This window comes from Jaculus jaculus, chromosome 3 (genome assembly GCF_020740685.1).
Source record: "Jaculus jaculus isolate mJacJac1 chromosome 3, mJacJac1.mat.Y.cur, whole genome shotgun sequence".
Taxonomy (NCBI): domain Eukaryota; kingdom Metazoa; phylum Chordata; class Mammalia; order Rodentia; family Dipodidae; genus Jaculus; species Jaculus jaculus.
In genome coordinates, this window is record NC_059104.1 from 129,736,581 (window position 1) to 129,756,425 (window position 19,845).

Genomic DNA, 19,845 nt, shown 5'->3' on the forward strand with positions numbered 1-19,845 from the left:
CAGGGACCATAAGTCAGTGTGCCCTCCATCCTCGTCTGTTGCCCTTAGCCTTCAAAATAGAAACCACAGTGCCTATGGAAAATGAGGGCAGGGTCCCTTGCCTTCGGAGTCCAACACAACCCCTTGACTCAAGGACATGCCCATAGCCAGGTGGCAAGTGTGTTCGCAGATCTAAGGCCCTCATGATCTCCTCGGAGCCTTTTCTAGTAGCATCTGGTCTCACCTTCTAATAATCAGGGATGTCCACATCCTCCCTCGGTTCAAGTCCCTATGAATCAAGTGGAAGCCACCCTTCCTTACTCATACACCGACACATGGTTTTGGTAGATAAGAAAGAGATAGTGCTGTTATCAGCAGAAAAATGCCTCAACTGGCTCTTCTAATCACAACGTACCTGCCCAATGAACACTGGGGGATTTTCTCCGGCTATCCACACTCGGTCCTTGACAGACCAAAGTCCTAGAGGTCCAGTCACCCACGTAGGACAACTGCTGGGGTAATCCTGCCAGACAGTTCTCAGTGAAAGACAAAACATAATGTAGAGAGGTTAACAAAGAGTGGTATCCCTTACTCGATGCTGCAAGAGGTCCCCCCTGAGCAGCAAGATCTGATGTAGCACTTCCATATTGTTGAGGGATGGGCCAGAAACGAAATTGCCCATGATCCTATGCTTAACCATGGCCATGGAGACTTCAGTACATGAAAATTTGCCCAAGTACGGGTAGCCAAGATTGCTGACAACCCAGGTCCCTGTAAGTGCATCCTTGGCTGGGCCTCAGCGTAATCCTATTGAGCATGATTTTTATGTCATCACCACTCTTCATGACAGAAAGGGTATCATCATTGACCCAGCACAGAACCTATCATGCCCCTACCAAGCATGCTTCCTCTCTGGGCCCACTGTTTGCTTACAAGTTCAGACAGCATCTCCAAAGGCATGAGATACAGTAGACTCAGAGAAGGTGTCTTGAGAATATGGAGGCATCTGACAAAGAGAGTTTCCAGACGGTGTCTCTCCATCTTAGACTTCTCTGTGAAAAGAGAGAAGACAGATGTCCTGCTGACCTGAATCACAGGGTTGCAATGTACACTGGGCTTTGATGGCTGATAATTGACTGAATGTATCATTTTGAATTCTGATCTTTCTGGGAAGCCCAAGACAAAGGTTCTACTTGTTATGTTCAAGCCTAGCAGTAGCTTCCATTTCTTAGAATCAACTGGTGATGGTTGGCTGAAAGCGCCCCTGCTGAACATTACTAACCATTTTCATCCTACACTTGCCTAGTTCTGAAGAAAATTGCAACCCAATGGAACAAGTGTTATCTGTATATGTGATATGGTTCTAGGGGATCTTCCTCAAATGGGAGTCTATCGGGACATATGGCCAGTTACATCTCATTTCCCTACATGTGAGCAATGGAGTATGAAGAGAGATCATACATCACGTCCCAGTTGTGGATGCTCTGTGGAGTCAGACCCATGGCTGAAGGTTTGCGCAGGGTGTCCTCAATGGATTAGCCCCTCATGGCGGGTGCTGGGAGAGAATAAAGTGCAAAATGGGGATCTGTTAATCTCTAAAACTTTCCTTGTTGCCTGATCTCCCTGGACCTGCCCGTACGTTCTGGCACTCAGTCTACCAAGGCATACCATGATGGGAAAGAGCCTTACTATCGACATCTCTCTAAGGAGAGCATATCTGGGCACTGAGGATAAGTTCAACAGGAAGCCTGTTTCATCAGGAATCCACGGCCAGAGAAGAATCATCAAGGCCGGTGGAGGGCCTGGAACACAGCACCTGTCCTATGCACATTACCCATGTAATATCATTTCCTGAAGGAGGGCTGTCACCTGTTTCCTACTCTATGTGCCTTGGGCTCTTTCCCTAGGCCTCCATCATGAAGCACAGAGCTGACTCCAGATGTGTTCTGGGTCCTGCGAATCAAGGTTCGGAAATGACAATCCAAGCCTGACACATGCCAATGGGCAGTTGGCAAAGAGGCTCGCCACTCTGTGGACACAAGGGCCTTGAGACTTCTTGTACAGCTTCCCCAACTGCAACTGTGCTCCCTTTCTAATGCTCAGAATTCTCTCCAGGGACACAGAAGTCTATTCCATATTGGCCAAAAGCATAGCAGGACTTCCACTCGTCCTGACCTCATGGCTTTGTTGAGGTAAGGAGGAGTTGGGGCTTTGCTCAGGCACAGAAACCACCCACTGGCTCTTGAAGGTGTATCCTTTCTTCCCAAAGTAGATCAGATGTTCTCCCTTTGTTAATCACAATAGTTCCTGATGTGGAACAAATCACAATGGTCTACGCGCCTGAACAAGACAAAAAGGTGTGTTCCTCCTAGGGACATTAGACCCGAGTCTGAAAGAGCAAAGGTCAGGAAGGGAGCTGCGCAAAGAGCCACAGCCGATATAGTAGCCCGGCGTGAGGCAATCTTTGGCAGCCATATCTGATTGGTGCATGTGTACGTCATTGGGAGGGCAAACATTGGACAATTGCTCCTCATATGCCATGAGAAATGGCTTGGGGATTTCAGCTCCCAAATCCTGGCCGTCGCCAAACACTTCAGACCACACTCCAATTCTGGAAGGAGGACTTTACCTGGGCCTTAGCGTAATCCTATTGAGCATGATTTTTATGTCATCATCTCTCTTCATGACAGGACTATTGTCATCATTGACCCAGGACAAGACCGAGCCCTCGCCAAGCAAGCTTTGTTCACAGGGCCCTGTGTAGCTTTACAGGGCAAGGAGAGTGAATCAGAAGGCAGGATATCCACTGGACTCAGAGATGGTCTCTTGCGCACTTGTAGGCATCAGTAAAGGGAGAACTCAGGGTCTACCTCCCCTTGTCCTTTACTATGAAAAGCAAGAAAGCATACAAGATATAGTGTGGGATGCGACAGTGGAGCTTGATGTCTCCCCACGGTGTGCACTGATCTTTTATCAGTTCGGACCTACCTGGGGAGGCACAAGACACAGGCTCCCGTGGACGTGGGAAAATCTTTGCCAATCCTATGCTCAGCTGCTGTGGCCGTGATTCCCCTGATTATACTTGGGCAAAGGCGTCCCTCTTGGCAACTAACACGACATTATATCCTGTATAATCGTACCAATTGCTTGCTCCAAATTTGGACCCAGCAGGAATAACACACCTCTGTGGCCTATCACTTGCTCTCCAGTAAACAATGAGATCTGTAGATATATATTTTGGAAGTCCCCGTAGCTTTGAGCCTAGGCCTTTGGGGATTGTTTCCTTTGTGAACCAGACCCTCATGGCCAACTTCAGGCCACAACCCAATGGATAGAGGACTCTGTTCGACATTAAGACTTTTGTTGGGAGAAAACCTTTCCTGGACATGCACTAGTGCTCTGTGTCACATCTACATGAGCGTAACGTTGATGGGATACATGGTTGACATGGACTGCCTTGTAGATCTATTTGGTTCCAAGGCCTTCAGGATGGAAACACCTGGAGGAGGTCCTTCAGAAGGAAATCCCTAGAAATCGTGTCTGGGGAACATATATTTAATAGGGGAAGCAGCAGGACAACAAATATACCCCCTCTCTGATTCACTTTTAACTGCTTACATCTCAAGTCCTTGCCTGATGCATGGACGCTAGCTCAGTGTGCCCTCCATCCTCGCCTTTTTACCTTAGCCTTCAAAATAGAAACCACAGTGGTGAAGGAAGATCTGGGCAGGGTCCCTTGACTACTGGTCCAACACAACCCCTTGACTCAAGAACATGCCCATAATCAGGTGGCCAATGTGTTCGCAGATCTAAGGCCTTCATAATCTTGGGGGAACCTTTTCTGGTGGCATCTGTTCCAAACTTCTAATAATCACGGATGTCCACATCTTCCTTGGATTCAAGTCCCTACGGGTCAAGTGGAGGTCACTGTTCCTTACTCATGCACCGAGACATGGTTTGGGAAGAAAAGAACTCGATAGTACTGTCCTCAGCAGCAAAAAGCCTCAACTGGCTCTTCTAATCACAACATACCTTGCCAATGAACACCTGGGGATGTTTTTGGGCTATCCACACTCGGTCCTTCACAGACCAAATTTCTAGAGGTCCAGTCATCCATGTAGGACTACGGCTGTGGTACTCCAGGCAAACAGGTCTCAATGAAAGACAAAACATAAGGAAGGGAGTTTAAAAAAGTGTTATAGCCCTTACTGGATCCCTGTAAGAGGTCACCCCTGAGCAGATGATCTGATGTGGTATTTCCATACTGTGCAGAGACGGGCCAGTAATGACAAGTGCCCATGATCCTATGCATAAGCATGGCCATGGAGACTCGATACATGAAAATTTGTGCACATACAAGGAGCCAAGACTGCTGACACCACACGTCCATGTAACTGCATCCTTGGCTGGGCCTCAGCGTAATCATATTGAGCATGATTTTTATGTCATCACCACTCTTCATGACACAAAGGGTATCATCTTTGACCCAGCACAGAACCTATCATGCCCCTACCAAGCATGCTTCCTCTCTGGGCCCACTGTTTGCTTACCAGGTCAGACAGCAGCTCCAAAGGCATGAGATACAGTAGTCTCAGAGAAGGTGTCTTGAGTTTCTGGAGGCCTCCAACAATGAGTTTCCATGGGTGTCTCTCCGCCTTTGACATCTGTGTGAATAGAGAGAAGCCAGATGTCCTGCTGACCTGAATCACAGGGTTGCAAAATACACTGAGCTCTGATGTGTACTTATTGACTGAATAGATCATTTTTGAATTCCGACCTTTATCGGAGGCCCAACACAAAGGATCTACTTGGTATGTGCGAGCTTATCAGGACCTTCCATTTCTGAGAATCAACTGGTGATGATTGGCTGAAAGGGCCCCTGTTGAACACTACTACACATTTCAACCTACACATTCCTAGTTAATAAGAAAATTGCAACCCACGGGAACAAGTGTTGTCTGTATCCTCGATATGGTTCTAGGGGATCTTCCTCAAATGGGACTCTAACTGGACATCTCACGTACCTACATGTGGATGCTCTGTGGACTCAGACCCATGGCTGAAGGTTTGTGCAGGGTGTCATCAATGGACTAGCCCCTCATGGTAGGTGCTGGGAGAGAATATAGAGCAAAAAGGGGATCTTTTCCTCTCTAAAACTTACCTTGTTGACTGATGTCCCTGGAACTGCCCATGCTTTCTAGGACTCAGTCTACAAAGGCATACCATGATGGAAAAGCGCCTTAGTATGGACATCTCTCTAAAGAGAGAATACCAGGGCACTGAGGATTTGTTCAACTGGAAGCCTGTTCCATCAGGAATCCACTGCCAGAGAAGAATCCTCAAGGCCGGAGGAGGACCACGACCTCACATGAACACAACACCTGTCCTATGCATATTACCCATGTGATATCATTTCCTGAAGGAGGGCTATCTCCTCCTTGCTACTCTAGGTGACTCAGGCTCTTTCCCTAGGCCTCCATCAGGAAGCACAGAGCTGACTCCAGATGTGTTCTGGGTCCTGTGAATCAAGGTTCGGAAATGACAATCCAAGCCAGACACATGCCAATGGGCACTTGGCCAAGAGGCTCGCCATTCTGTGGACACAAGGGCCTTGAGACATCGTGTACAGCTTCCCCAACTGCACCTGTGCTCCCTTTCTAATGCTCAGAATTCTCAGAATTCTCTCCAGGGACATAGAAGTCTATTCCATATTGGACAAAGGCATAGCAGGACTTCCACTCGTCCTGAACTCATGGATTTGTTGAGGTCAGGAGGAGTTGGGGCTTTGCTCAGGCACAGAAACCACCCAATGGCTCTTGCAGGTGTATCCTTTCTTGGCAAAGTAGATCAGATGTTCTCCCTTTGTTAATCACAACAGTACCAGATGTGGTACAAAATCACAGTGGTCTACTCACCTGAGCAGGACAAAAAGGTGTGTTCCTCCTGGGGACATTGGACCTGAGTCTGAAAGAGCAAAGGTCAGGAAGGGAGCTGCGCAAAGAGCCACAACCCATATTGTAGCCCGGCGTGAGGCAATCTTTGGCAGCCAGATCTGATTTGGTGCATGCTTACTTCACTTGGAGGGCAAACATTGGACAATTGCTCCTCATATGCCATGAGAAATGGCTTGGGATCTTCAGCTCCCAAATTTCTGGCCCTCGCCAAAGAACTTCAGGCCACACTACAATTATGGAAGGAGAATTTTGCCTTGGCCTCAGCGTAATCCTATTGGGCATGATTTTTATGTTATCATCTCTCTTCATGTCAGGAAGATTGTCATCATTGACCCAGAACAAGACCGAGCCCTCCCCAAGCATACTTTGTTCACAAGGCTCTGTGTAGCCTTTCAAGACAAGGAGAGTGAATCAGACGGCAGGATATCCACCGGATTCAGAGAAGGTCTCTTGAGCACCTGTAGGCATCAGGAAAGAGAGAACTCAGGGTCTATCTCCCCTTGGCCTTTACTATGAAAAGGAAGAAAGCACACAAGATATGGCGTGGGATGCCCCAGTGGAGCTTGATGTCTGCCCACGGAGTGTGCTGATCTTTTCTCAGTTCGACCTACCTGGGGAGCCACAAGACACAGACTCCAGTGGACTTGGGATAAGCTTTGCCAATCCTATTCTCAGCTGCTCTGGCTGTGATTCCCCTGATTATGCTTGGGCAAAGGCGTCCCTCTTGACAACGAACACGACTTTGCATCCTGTATAATCGTACTAATTGCTTGCTCCAAATTTGGACCCAGCAGGAATAACACACTTCTTTGTCCTATAACTTGCTCTCCAGTAAGCAATGAGATCTGTAGATATATATTTTGCAAGTCCCCTTAGCTCTGAGCCTAGGCCTTTGGGGATTGTGTCCTTTGTAAACCAGACCCTCCCGGGCAACTTCAGGCCACAAGCCAATAGATAGAGGACTCTGTTCGACATTAAGACTTTTTTGGGAGAAACCCCCTCCCGGACACGTACATGTGCTCTGTGTCTCATCTGCATGAGCATAACACTGATGTGATAGCTGCTTGACATGGACTGCCTTTAGATCTTTTGGGTTCCAAGGCCTTTAGGAGTTAAACACCTGCAGAGGGTCCATCAGAAGGAAATCCCTAGCAATTCTGTCCGGAGAATATATATTGATGAGGGGAAGCAGCAGGACAATCAATATGCCCCCTCTCTGATTCACTTTTAACTGATTACAGCTCAAGTCCTTGCCTGATGCAGGGACCCTAACTCAGCATGCCCTCCATCCTCGGCTGTTGCCCTTAGCCTTCAAAATAGAAACCACAGTGGTGAAGGAAGACCTGGGCAGGGTCCCTTGCCTACAGGTCCAACAGAACCCCTTGACTTAAGGACATGCCCATATCCAGGTGGCCAATATGTTCGCAGATCTAAGGCCCTCATAATCTCGGGGATCCTTTCTGGCAGCATCTGGTACAAACTTCTAATAATCAGGGATGTCCACATCCTCCCTTGAATCAAGTCCCTATGGGTCAAGTGGAGGCCACACTTCATTACACCGAGGCATGGTTTGGGTAGATAAGAACGACATAGTTCTGTTCTTAGCAGCAATGGCCTCAACTGACTCTTCTAATTACAACATACCTTCCCAATGAACACCTGGGCATCTTTTGGGCTATCAAAACTCGGTCCGCACAGACCAAAGTCCCAGAGGACGAGTCACCCAAGTAGGAGAATGGCTGGGGTACTCGTGGCAAACAGGTCTCAATGAAAGACTAAACATAAGGAAGGGAGGTCAACAAAGAGTGATAACCGTTACTGGATCCCTGCAAGAGGTCACCCTGAGCCACAAGATCTGATGTGGTACTTCCGTACTGTGCAGAGACAGGCCATAAACTACAAGTGCCCATGATCCTACACTTAAGCATGGCCATGGAGACTTCGGTATATGAAAATCTGTGCATGTATGGGGAGCCAAGACTGCCAACACCCCACGTCCATGTAAGTGCATCCTTGGCTGGGCCTCAGTGTAATCCTATTGAGCATGATTTTTATGTCATCACCACTCACCATGACAGAAAGGGTATCATCATTGACCCAGCACAGAACCTATCACGCCCCTACCAAGCATGCTTCCTCTTGGGGCCCACTGTTTGCTTGCCAGGTCAGACAGCAGCTCCAAAGGCATGAGATACAGTAGTCTCAGAGAAGGTGTCTTGAGTTTCTTGAGGCCTCCAACAAAGAGTTTCCATGGGTGTCTCTCCGCCTTTGACATCTGTGTGAATAGAGAGAAGCCAGATGTCCTGCTGACCTGAATCACAGGGTTGCAAAATACACTGAGCTCTGATGTGTACTTATTGACTGAATAGATCATTTTTGAATTCCGACCTTTATCGGAGGCCCAACACAAAGGATCTACTTGGTATGTGCGAGCTTATCAGGACCTTCCATTTCTGAGAATCAACTGGTGATGATTGGCTGAAAGGGCCCCTGTTGAACACTACTACACATTTCAACCTACACATTCCTAGTTAATAAGAAAATTGCAACCCACGGGAACAAGTGTTGTCTGTATCCTTGATATGGTTCTAGGGGATCTTCCTCAAATGGGACTCTAACTGGACATCTCACGTACCTACATGTGAACAAAGGAATACGTACAGGGAGCATGCATCACGTCCCTATTGTGAATGCTCTGTGGAGTCAGACCCATGGCTGAAGGTTTGCACAGGATGTCCTCAATGGACTAGCCCTTTATGGCAGGTGCTGAGAGAGAATATAGGGCAAAAAGGGGATCTGTTCCTCTCCAAAACATTCCGTGTTCACTGATCTCAGTGGACCTGCCCATTCTTTCTACCACAAAGCCTACAAGGGAATACCATGATGGAAAAGCTCCTTAGTATGGACGTCTCTCTAAGGAGAGCACACCGGGGCACTGAGGCTTAGATAACTGGAAGCCTGTTTCATCAAGAATCCACAGCCAGAGAAGAATCATCAAGGCCTGTGGAGGGCCAAGACCACACTGGAACACAGCAACAGTCCTATGCACATTACCCATGTAATATCATTTCCTGAAGTAGGGCTGTTCCCTGCTTCCTACTCTATGTGACTCAGGTCTTTCCCTAGGCCTCCATCAGGATCCACAGAGCTGACTCCAGATGTGTTCTGGGTCCTGAGAATCAAGGGTCGGAAATGACAATCCAAGCCAGACAAATGCCAATGGGTACTTGGCCAAGAGGGTCGCCACTCTGTGGACACAAGGGCCTTGAGACCTCTTGTACAGCTTCCGACTGCACCTGGGCTCCCTTTCAAATGCTCAGAATTCTCTCCTGGGACACAGAAGTGTATTCCACAAAGGCAAAAGGCATAGAGGACTTCCACTAGTCCTGACCTCATGGCTTTGTTGAGGTAGGGAGGAGTTGGGGCTTTGCTCAGGCTCAGAAAGCATCCACTGGCTCTTGCAGGTGTATCCTTTCTTCTCAACGTAGATCAGATGTTCTACTGTTGTTAATCACAATAGTAACTCATGTGGTCTAAAATCACAGTGGTCTACTCACCTAAGCAGGACAAAAAGGTGTGTTCTTCCAGGGGACAAGGATACCGGAGTCTAAAAGAGCAAATATCAGGAAGGGAGCTGCGCAATGAGCCACAGCCCATATAGTATCGCTGAGTGAGGCGATCTTTGACAGCCAGATCTGATTTGGAGCATGCGTACTTCACTGGGAGGGCAAACATTGGACAATTGCTCCTCATATGCCATGAGAAATGGCCTGGTGACTTCAGCTCACAAATTCCTGGCCCTCGCCAAAGCACTTCAGATCACACTCCCATTTCTGCAAGGAGAATTTTTGCCCGGGCCTGAGCGTAATCCTATTGAGAATGATTTTTATGTCATCATCGCTCTTCATGACAGGAAGATTGTCATCATTGACCCAGGAAAAGACCAAGCCCTCCCCAAGCATGCTTTGTTGACATGTCCCTGGGTAGCAGTACAGGGCGAGGAGAGTGAATCAGGAGGCAGGATATCCACTGGATTCAGAGATGGTCTCTTGCGCACCTGTAGGCATCAGGAAAGGGAGAACTCAGGGTATACCTCCCCTTGCCCTTTAGTATGAAAAGGATGAAAGCACACAAGATATGGCGTGGGATGCCACAATGGAGCTTGATGTCTACCTACGGACTGCGCAGATCATTTCTCAGTTCGGAACTACCTGGGGAGGAACAAGACACAGACTCCAGTGAACTTGGGAAAAGCTTTACCAATCCTATTCTAAGCGGCTGTGGCCCTGATTACCCTGATTATGCTTGGGCAAAGGCTCCGCTCTTGACAACTAACACGACTTTACATCCTGTATTCTCGTACTAATTGCTTGCTCAAAATTTGGACCCAGCAGGAATAACACACATCTGTGGCCTATCTCTTGCTCTCCAGCAAACAATGAGATCTGTAGATACATATTTTGGAAGTCCCCGTAGCCTTGCGCCTAGGCCTTTGGGATTTGTGTCCTTTGTGAACCAGACCCTCATGGCCAACTTTGGGCCAAAACCCAATGGACAGAGAACTCTGTTCGATATTAAGACTTTTGTTGGGAGAAACCCTCTCCTGGACACGCACACTTGCTCTGTGTCTCATCTACATGTGTGTAGCATTGAAGGGATAGCTGCTTGACATGGACTACCCGTTAGATCTATTTGTTACCAAGGTGTTCAGGATGCAAACATACGGAGGGGGTTATTACAAGGAAGTCCTTATCAATCCTGTCTAGAGAAGACATATTGAAGAGGGGAAGCAGCAGGACAACAAATATGCGCCCTCTCTGATTCACTTTTATCTGCTTACAGCTCAAGTCCTTGCCTGATGCAAGGACCTTAGGTCGGTTGCCTTCCATTCTTGGCTGTTGCCCTTAGCCTTCAAAATAGAAACCACAGTGGTGAAGGAAGATCTGCGGAGGGTCCCTTGCCTCCAGGTCCAACAGAACCCCTTGACTCAAGCACATGCCCATAGCCAGGAGGCCAATGTGTTCACAGATCTAAAGCCCATATAATCTCGGAGGTGCCTTTTCTGGCGGCAAATGTCCAACCTTCTAATAATCAGGGATGTCCACATGCTCCCTGGACTCAAGTCCCTATGGGTCTAGTGGGGGCCACCCTTCCTTACTCATGCACCGAGACATGTTTTGGGTAGATAAGAAAGAGATATGGCTGTCCTGAGCAACAAAATGCCTCAACTGGCTCTTCTAATCACAACACACCTTCCCAATGAACACCTGGGCATCTTCTCAGGCTAACCACACACGGTCCTTCATGGACCAAAGTCCTAGAGGTCCAGTTACACATGTAGGACAATGGCAGGTGTACTCCTGGCAAAGAGGTCTCAATGGAAGACAAAACATAAGGAAGGGAGGTTAACAAAGAGTGATAGCCCTTATTGGATCCCTGCAAGAGGTCACCCCTGAGCAGCAAGTTCTGATATGGTACTTCCCTTCTCTGCAGAGACGGGCTGGACATGATAAGTGCCCATGTTCCTACGCTCAAGCATGACCATGGAGACTTCCGTATGTGAAAATTTGTGCACGAATGAAGAGCCAAGACTGCCGACACCAAACGTCCATGTAAGTGCATCCTTGGCTGGGCCTGAGTGTAATCCTATTGAGCATGATTTTCATGTCATCAACACTCTTCATGACAGAAAGGGTATCATCATTGACCAAGCACAGAACCTATCACGCCCCTACCAAGCATGCTTCCTCTCTGGGCCCACGGTTTGATTACCAGGTCAGACAGCAGCTCCAAAGGCATGAACTACAGTGGTCTCAGAGACGGTGTCGTGAGCTTCTGGAGGCCTCCGATAAAGAGTTTCCAGTTTTTGACTTCTGTCTGAATAGAGAGAAGCCAGATGTCCTGCCCAACTGAATCACAGGGTTGAAAAGTACACTGGGCTCTGATGGCTGCTTATTGACTGCATGGATCATTTCTGAATTATAACCTTTCTGGGAGGCCCAAGACAAAGGATCTACTTGGTATGTGCGAGCTTAGCAGGACCTTCCATTTCTGAGAATCAACTGGTGATGGTTGGCTGAAAGGGGCACTGCTGAACACTACTACCCATGTTCATCCTACACATTCCTAGTTCTGAAGAAAATTGCAGCAAACGAGAACAAGTGTTGTCTGTATCCTCGATATGGTTCTAGGGGATCTTCCTCAAATGGGAATCTATCTGGACATATCGGGACATGTCACGTCGCTATATGTGAAAAATGGAATATCACGTCCCTGTTGTGGATGCTCTGTGGAGTCAGACCCATGGGTGAAGGTTTGCAAAGAGTGTCCTCAAAGGACTAGCCCCTCATGGCAGGTGCTGGGAGAGAATATAGGGCAAAAAGGAGATCTGTTCCTCTCCAAAACATTCCTAGTTACCTGATCTTCCTGTACGGGCTCATACTCTCTAGCACTCAGTCTACAAGAGCATACCACGATGGAAAAGCGCCTTAGTATGGATGTCTCACTAAGGAGAGCATACCCGGGCACTGAGGCTTAGTTCAACTGGAAGCCTGTTACATCAGGAATCCATAGCCAGAGAAGAATCATCAAGGCCGGTGGAGGGCCAAGACCCCACTGGAACATAGCACCTGTCCCATGCATATTACCCATGTAATATCATTTCCTGAAGTAGGGCTGTCCACTGCTTCCTGCTCTATGTAACTCGAGCTCTTTCCCTAGGCCTCCATCAGGATCCACAGAGCTGACTCCCGATGTGGTCTGGGTCCTGCGAATCAAGGGTCGCAAATGACAATCCAAGCCAGACACATGCCAATGGGTACTTGGCCAAGAGGGTCGCCATTCTGTGGACACAATGGCCTTATAACTTCTTGTAGGGCCTTCCCGACTGCACCTGTGCACCCTTTCTAATGCTCAGAGTTCTCTCCTGGGACACAGAAATGTATTCCACCTTGGCCAAAGGCATAGCAGGACTTCCACTCGTCCTGACCTCATGGCTTTGTTGACGTGAAGAGGAGTTGGGGCTTTGCTCAGGCACAGGAAGCATCCAATGGCTCTTGCAGGTGTATCCTTTCTTCCCAACGTAGATCAGATGTTCTCCCTTTGTTAATCACAGTAGTACCACATGTGGTCCAAAATCACAGTGGTCTACTCCCCTGAGCAGGACAAAAAGGTGTGTTCCTCCTGGGGACAAGGGTACCTGAGTCTGAAAGAGGAAAGGTCAGGAAGGGATCTGCGCAAAGAGCCACGGCCCATATAGAAGCCCGTTATGAGGCGATCTTTGGTAGCCAGATCTGATTTGGTGCATTCGTACTTCACTGGGAGGGCAAACATTGGACAATTGCTCCTCATATGCCATGAGAAATGGCTTGGAGACTTCAGCTCCGAAATTCCTGGCCCTCGCCAAAGCACTTCAGACCACACTCCCATTTCTGGAAGGAGGATTTTTGCCCGGGCTTCAGTGTAATCCTATTGATTATGATTTTTATGTCATCATCTCTCTTCATGACAGGAAGATTGTCATCATTGACCCAGAACAAGACCAAACCCTCCCCAAGCATGCTTTGTTCACAGGTCACTGTATACCATTACAGGGGGAGGAGAGTGAATCAGGAGGCAGGATATCCACTGGACTCAGAGATGGTCTCTTGCGCACCTGTAGGCATCAGTAAAGGGAGAACTCAGGGTCTACCTCACCTTGGATTTTAGTATTAAATGGAAGAAAGCACACAAGATATGGCGTGGGATGCCACAGTGGAGCTTGATGTCTACCTACGGACTGCGCTAATCATTTCTCCGTTCGGACCTACATGGGGAGGCACAAGACACAGACTCCAGTGGATGTGGGAAAAGCTTTGCCAATCCTATTCTCAGCTACTGTGGCCCTGATTCCCCTCATTATGCTTGGGCAAAGATGGCCCTCTTGACAACTAACATGACTTTGCATCCTGTATAATAGTACTAATTGCTTGCTCCTAATTTGGACCCAGCAGGAATAACACACCTCTGTGGCCTATTACTTGCTCTCCAGTAAACAATGAGACCTGTAGATATATATTTTGGAAGTCCCCATAGCTCTGCGCCTAGGCCTTTGGGTTTGTGTCCTTGTGAACCAGACCCTCATGGCCAACTTTGGGCCACAACCCAATGGACAGAGGACTCTGTTCGACATTAAGAATTTTGTTGGGAGAAACACTCTCCTGGACACGAACACGTGCTCCATGTCCCATCTACATGTGCGTAACATTGATGGGATAGCTGCTTGACACGGACAGCCTTTTTATCTATTTGGTACCAAGGCGTTCAGGATGCAAACACCTGGAGGTGGTCCTTCACAAGGAAGTCCCTACCAATCCTGTCCAGAGAAGATACATTGAAGAGGGCAAGAAGCAGAATAACAAATATGCCGCCTGTCTGATTCAGTTTTAACTGCTTACAGCTCAATTCCTTGCCTGATGCAGGGCCCCTAGCTCTGTGTGCCTTCCATCCTTGGCTGTAGTCCTTAGCCTTCAAAATAGAAACCACAGTGGTGAAGGAAGATCTGCGGAGGGTCCCTTGCCTCCAGGTCCAACAGAACCCCTTGACTAAAGGACATGCCCATAGCCAGGTGGCCAATGTGTTCGCAGATCTAAGGCCAACATAATCTCGGAGAAGCCTTTTTGGCGGCAACTGGTAAAACCTTCTAATAAACAGGGATGTCCACATTTTCGCTGGACTCAAGTCCCTATGGGTCTAGTGGGGGCCACCCTTCCTTACTCACGCATCGAGACATGGTTTGGGTAGATAAGAAAGAGATATGGCTGTCCTGAGCAGCAAAATGCCTCAACTGGCACTTCTAATCACAACATACCTTCCCAATGAAAACCTGGGCATCTTCTTGGGCTATCCACACTTGGTCCGTCACTGCCCAAATTCCTAGAGGTCCAGTCACACACGTAGGACAATGGCAGGGGTACTCCTGGCAAAGAGGTCTCAATGGAACACAAAACATAAGGAAGGGAGGTTAACAAAGAGGGATAGCCTTAATTGGATCCCTGAGAGGTCACCCCTGAGAAGCAAGATCTGATGTGGTACTTCCATACTGTGCAGAGACTGGCTGGATATGACAAGTGCCCATGATCCTACGCTTAAGCATGACCATGGAGACTTCGGTATATGAAAATTTGTGCACGTACGGGGAGCCAAGAGTGCCGACACCCCACGACTATGTAAGTGCATCCTTTGCTGGACCTCAGCGTAATCCTATTGAGCATGATTTTTATGTCTTCACCACTCTTCATGACAGAAAGGGCATCATCATTGACCCAGCACAGAACCTATCATGCCCCTACGAAGCATGCTTCCTCTTTGGATCCACTGCTTTCTTACTAGGTCAGACAGCAGCTCCAAAGGAATGAGCTACAGTAGTCTCAGAGAAGGTGTCTTGAGCTTCTGGAGGCCTCCGACAAAGAGTTTCTAGTTTTTGACCTCTGTATGAATAGAGAGAAGCCAGATGTCCCGCCCACCTGAATCACAGGGTTGCAAAGTACACTGGGCTCGAATGGCTGCTTATTGACTGCATGGATCATTTCTGAATTATAACCTTTCTGGGAGGACCAAGACAAAGGATCTACTTGGTATGTGCGAGCTCAGCAGGAACTTCCATTTCTGAGAATCAACTTGTGATGGTTGGCTGAAAGGGTCCCTGCTGAACACTACTACACATTTTCATCCTACACATTCCTAGTTATGAGGAAAATTGCAACCCACGGGAACAAGTGTTGTCTGTATCCTCGATGTGGTTCTTGGGGATCTTCATCAAATGTGAGTCTATCCGGACATATCGGGATATCTCACGTCCCTACATGTGGAAAATGGAATATGTAGAGGGAGCATACATCACGTCCCTGTTGTGGATCCTCTGTGGAGTCAGACCTATGGGTGAAGGTTTGCACAGGGTGCCCTCAATGGTCTAGCCCCTCATGGCACGTGCTGGGAGAGAATCTAGGGCTAAAAGGGGATCTGTTCCTCTCCAAAACGTTCCTTGTTGCCTGATATCCCTGGACCGGCCCGTACTCTCTAGCACTCAGTCTACAAGGGCATACCATGATGGAAAAGCGCCTTACTATGGACGTCTCTCTAAGGAGAGCATACACGGGCACTGAGGCTTAGTTCAACTGGAAGCCTGTTTCATCAGGAATCCATGGCCAGAGAAGAATCATCAAGGCCAGTGGAGGGCCAAGACCACACTGGAACACAGCACCTGTCGTATGCAAATTACCCATGTAATATCATTTCCTGAAGTAGGGCTGTCCCCTGCTTCCTAATCTATGTGACTCAGGCTCTTTCACTAGGCCTCCATCAGGATCCACAGAACTGAATCCAGATGTGTTCTGGGTCCTGCGAATCAAGGGTCACAAATGACAATCCAAGCCAGACAACTACCAATGGGTAGTTGGCCAAGAGGCTCGCCACTCTGTGGACAAAAGGGCCTTGAGACCTCTTGTACGGCTTCCCCGACTGCACCTGTGCACCCTTTCTAATGCTCAGAATTCTCTCCTGGGACACAGAAGTCTATTCCACATTGGCCAAAGGCATAGCAGGACTTCCACTCGTCCTGACCTCATGGCGTTGTTGAGGTAAGGAGGAGTTAGGGCTTTGCTCAGACACAGAAAGCACCCAATGGCTCTTGCAGGTGTATCCTCTCTTCCCAATGTAGATCAGATGTTCTCCCTTTGTTAATCACAATAGTACTTCATGTGGTCCAAAATCACAGTGGTCTACTCACCTGAGCAGGACAAAAAGGAGTGTTCCTCCAAGGTACAAGGATACCGGAGTCTGAGAGAGCAAAGTGCAGGAAGGGAGCTGTGCAAAGAGCCACGGCCCATATAGTAGCCCACTGTGAGGCCATCTTTCGCAGCTAGATCTGATTTGGTGCATGCGTACCTCACTGGGAGGGAAAACATTCGACAATTGCTCCTCATATACCATGAGAGATGGGTAGGGGACTTCAGCTCCATAATTCCGGGCCCTCGCCAAAGCACTTCAGACCACACTCCCATTTCTGGTAGGAGGATTTTTCCCCGGACATCAGCGTAATCCTATTGAGCTTGATTTTTATGTCATCATCTCTCTTCATGACAGGAAGATTGTCATCATTGACCCAGGACAAGAACAAGCCATCCCCAAGCATGCTTTGTTAACAGGGCCCTGTGTAGCCTTACAGGGGGAGCAGAGTGAATCAGGAGGCAAGATATCCATTGGACTCAGGGATGGTCTTGCGTGCCTGTAGGCATCATAAAGGGAGAACTCAGGGTCTACCTCCCCTTGGCCTGTAGTATGAAAAGGAAAAAAGCACACAAGATATGGCGTGGGATGCTACAGTGGAGCTTCATGTCTACATATGGACTGCGCTGATTATTTCTCAGTTCGGACCTACCTGGGGAGGCACCAGACACAGACTCCAGTGGACATGGGAAAAGCTTTTCCAATCCTATTCTCAGCTGCTGTGTCCTTAATTCCCCTGATTATGCTTGGGCAAATGTGGCCCTCTTGACAACTATAGGACTTTGCATCCTGTATAATCGTGATAATTGCTTGCTCCAAATTTGGACCCGCAGGAATAACACACTTCTGTGGCCTATCACTTGCTCTCCAGTAAACAATGAAATCTGTAGATGTATATTTTGGAAGTCCCCGTAGCTCTGGGCCTAGGCCTTTGGGGATTGTGTCCTTTGTGAACCAGACACTCATGGCCAAATTTGTGCCACAACCCAATGGACAGAGGACTCTGTTCGACATTAAGACTTTTGTTGGGAGGAACCCTCCCCTGGAAACACACATGCTCTGTGTCTCATCTACATGTGCGTAACATTGATGGGACAGCTGCTTGACATGGACTGCCCTTTAGATCTATTTGGTACCAAGGCGTTCAGGATGCCAACACCTGGAGGGGTTCCTTCACAAGGAAGTCCCTATCAATCCTGTCCAGAGAAGATATATCAAAGAGGGGAAGCAGCAGAACAACAAATATGCAGCCTCTCTGATTCACTTTTAACTGCTTACAGCTCAAGTCCTTGCCTGATGCACGGACCCTGGCTCGGTGTGTCTTCCATCCTCGGCTGTCCGCCTTAGCCCTCAAAATACAAACCACAGTGGTGAATGAAGATCTTGGGAGGGTCCCTTGCCTCCAGGTCCAACAGAACCCCTTGACTCAAGGATGTGCCCATAGCCCAGTGGCCAATGTGTTTGCAGATCTAAGGCCCTCATAACCTCGGAGGAGCCTTTTCTGGCGGCAACTGGTCCAACCTTCTAATAATCAGGGATGTCCACATCCTCCCTGGACTCAAGTCCCTATGGGTCTAGTGGGGGCCACCCTTCCGTACTCACGCACCGAGATATGGTTTGTGTAGATAAGAAAGAGATATAGCTGTTCTGAGAAGCTAAATGCCTCAACTCCTCTTCTCATCACAACATACCTTCCCAATGAACAGCTGGGGATCTTCTCGGGCTATCCACACTTGGTCCTTCATGGACCAAAGTCCTAGAGGTCCAGTCACACATGTAGGACAATGGCAGGTGTACTCCTGGCAAAGAGGTCTCAATGGAAGACAAAACATAAGGAAGGGAGGTTAACAAAGAGGGATAGCCCTTATTGGATCCCTGCAAGAGGTCACCCCTGAGCAGTAATATCTGATGTGGTACTTCTGTACTGTGCAGAGACAGGCTGGAAATGACAAGTGCCCATGATCCTACGCTTAAGCATGACCATGGAGATTTCGGTATATGAAAATTTGTGCACGTACAGGGAGCCAAGACTGCCGACTCCCCACATCCATGTAAGTGCATCCTTGGCTGGGCTTCATCGTAATCCTATTAAGCATGATTTTTATGTCATCACCACTCTTCATGACAGAAAGGGTATCATCATTGACCAAGCACAGAACCTATCATGCCCCTACCAAGCATGCTTTTTCTGTGGATCCACTGTTTGCTTACCAAGTCAGACAGAAGCTCCAAAGGCATGAGCTACAGTAGTCTCAGAGAAGGTGTCTTGAGTTTCTGGAGGCCTTCGACAAAGAGTTTCCAGGTTTTTTTTGGTTTTTTGAGGTAGGGTCTCACTCTGGTCCAGGCTGACCTGGAAGTAACTCTGTAGTCTCAGGGTGGCCTTGCACTCACGGTGATCCTCCTACCTCTGCCTCCTGAGTGCTGGGATTAAAGGCGTGCGCCACCACGCCCGGCTTGAGTTTCCAGTTTTTGACCTCTGTCTGAATAGAGAGAAGCCAGATGTCCTGCCCTCCTGAATCACAGGGTTGCAAAGTACACTGGGCTCTGATGGCTGCTTATTGACTGCATGGATCATTTCTGAATTATACCCTTTCTGGGAGTCCCAAGAGAAAGGATCTACTTGGTATGTGCGAGCTTAGCAGGACCTTTCATTTCTGAGAATCAACTTGTGATGGTTGGCTGAAAGGGGCCCTGCTGAACACTACTACCCATTTTCATCCTACACCTTCCTAGTTCTGAAGAAAATTGCAACCCACGGGAACAAGTGTTGTCTGTATCCTCGATATGGTTCTAGGGGATCTTCCTCAAATGGGAGTCTATCTGGACATATCAGGATATCTCTCATCCCTACATGTGAACAATGGAATATGTAGACGGAGGATACATCACGTCCCATTTGTGGATGCTCTGTGGAGTCAGACCCATGGGTGAAGTTTTTCACAGGGTGTCCTCAATGGACTAGCCCCTCATGACACGTGCTGGGAGAGAATATAGGGCTAAAAAGGGATCTGTTCCTCTCCCAAACTTTCCTTGTTGCCTTATCTCCCTGGACCGGCTCATACTCTCTAGTACTCAGTCTACAAGGGCATACCATGGTTCGAAAGCACCTTAGTATGGACGTCTCTCTAAGGAGCGCATACCCGGGCAC

At 48.2% G+C, this 19,845-nt stretch overlaps 11 non-coding genes across 11 annotated transcripts; all 11 read right to left on the reverse strand.

Moving 5' to 3' along the window:
- Positions 1-770: 770 nt before the first annotated feature.
- On the reverse strand, positions 771-850 carry LOC123459791. Its single transcript, XR_006636529.1, has one exon. It is a non-coding gene; the product is annotated as a small nucleolar RNA SNORD115 (small nucleolar RNA).
- A 1,760-nt stretch (positions 851-2,610) lies between these two features.
- Positions 2,611-2,690, reverse strand: LOC123459825. The gene has a single exon (XR_006636562.1). It is a non-coding gene; the product is annotated as a small nucleolar RNA SNORD115 (small nucleolar RNA).
- A 1,697-nt stretch (positions 2,691-4,387) lies between these two features.
- LOC123459837 lies at positions 4,388-4,467 on the reverse strand. The gene has a single exon (XR_006636574.1). It is a non-coding gene; the product is annotated as a small nucleolar RNA SNORD115 (small nucleolar RNA).
- Positions 4,468-6,188: 1,721 nt separating this feature from the next.
- Positions 6,189-6,268, reverse strand: LOC123459840. Its single transcript, XR_006636577.1, has one exon. It is a non-coding gene; the product is annotated as a small nucleolar RNA SNORD115 (small nucleolar RNA).
- Positions 6,269-7,952: 1,684 nt separating this feature from the next.
- Positions 7,953-8,032, reverse strand: LOC123459832. The gene has a single exon (XR_006636569.1). It is a non-coding gene; the product is annotated as a small nucleolar RNA SNORD115 (small nucleolar RNA).
- A 1,755-nt stretch (positions 8,033-9,787) lies between these two features.
- LOC123459839 lies at positions 9,788-9,867 on the reverse strand. Its single transcript, XR_006636576.1, has one exon. It is a non-coding gene; the product is annotated as a small nucleolar RNA SNORD115 (small nucleolar RNA).
- A 1,696-nt stretch (positions 9,868-11,563) lies between these two features.
- On the reverse strand, positions 11,564-11,643 carry LOC123459849. Its single transcript, XR_006636586.1, has one exon. It is a non-coding gene; the product is annotated as a small nucleolar RNA SNORD115 (small nucleolar RNA).
- A 1,741-nt stretch (positions 11,644-13,384) lies between these two features.
- On the reverse strand, positions 13,385-13,464 carry LOC123459828. Its single transcript, XR_006636565.1, has one exon. It is a non-coding gene; the product is annotated as a small nucleolar RNA SNORD115 (small nucleolar RNA).
- A 1,693-nt stretch (positions 13,465-15,157) lies between these two features.
- On the reverse strand, positions 15,158-15,237 carry LOC123459838. The gene has a single exon (XR_006636575.1). It is a non-coding gene; the product is annotated as a small nucleolar RNA SNORD115 (small nucleolar RNA).
- Positions 15,238-16,995: 1,758 nt separating this feature from the next.
- Positions 16,996-17,075, reverse strand: LOC123459831. Its single transcript, XR_006636568.1, has one exon. It is a non-coding gene; the product is annotated as a small nucleolar RNA SNORD115 (small nucleolar RNA).
- A 1,691-nt stretch (positions 17,076-18,766) lies between these two features.
- Positions 18,767-18,846, reverse strand: LOC123459845. The gene has a single exon (XR_006636582.1). It is a non-coding gene; the product is annotated as a small nucleolar RNA SNORD115 (small nucleolar RNA).
- Between the last annotated feature and the right edge of the window lie 999 nt (positions 18,847-19,845).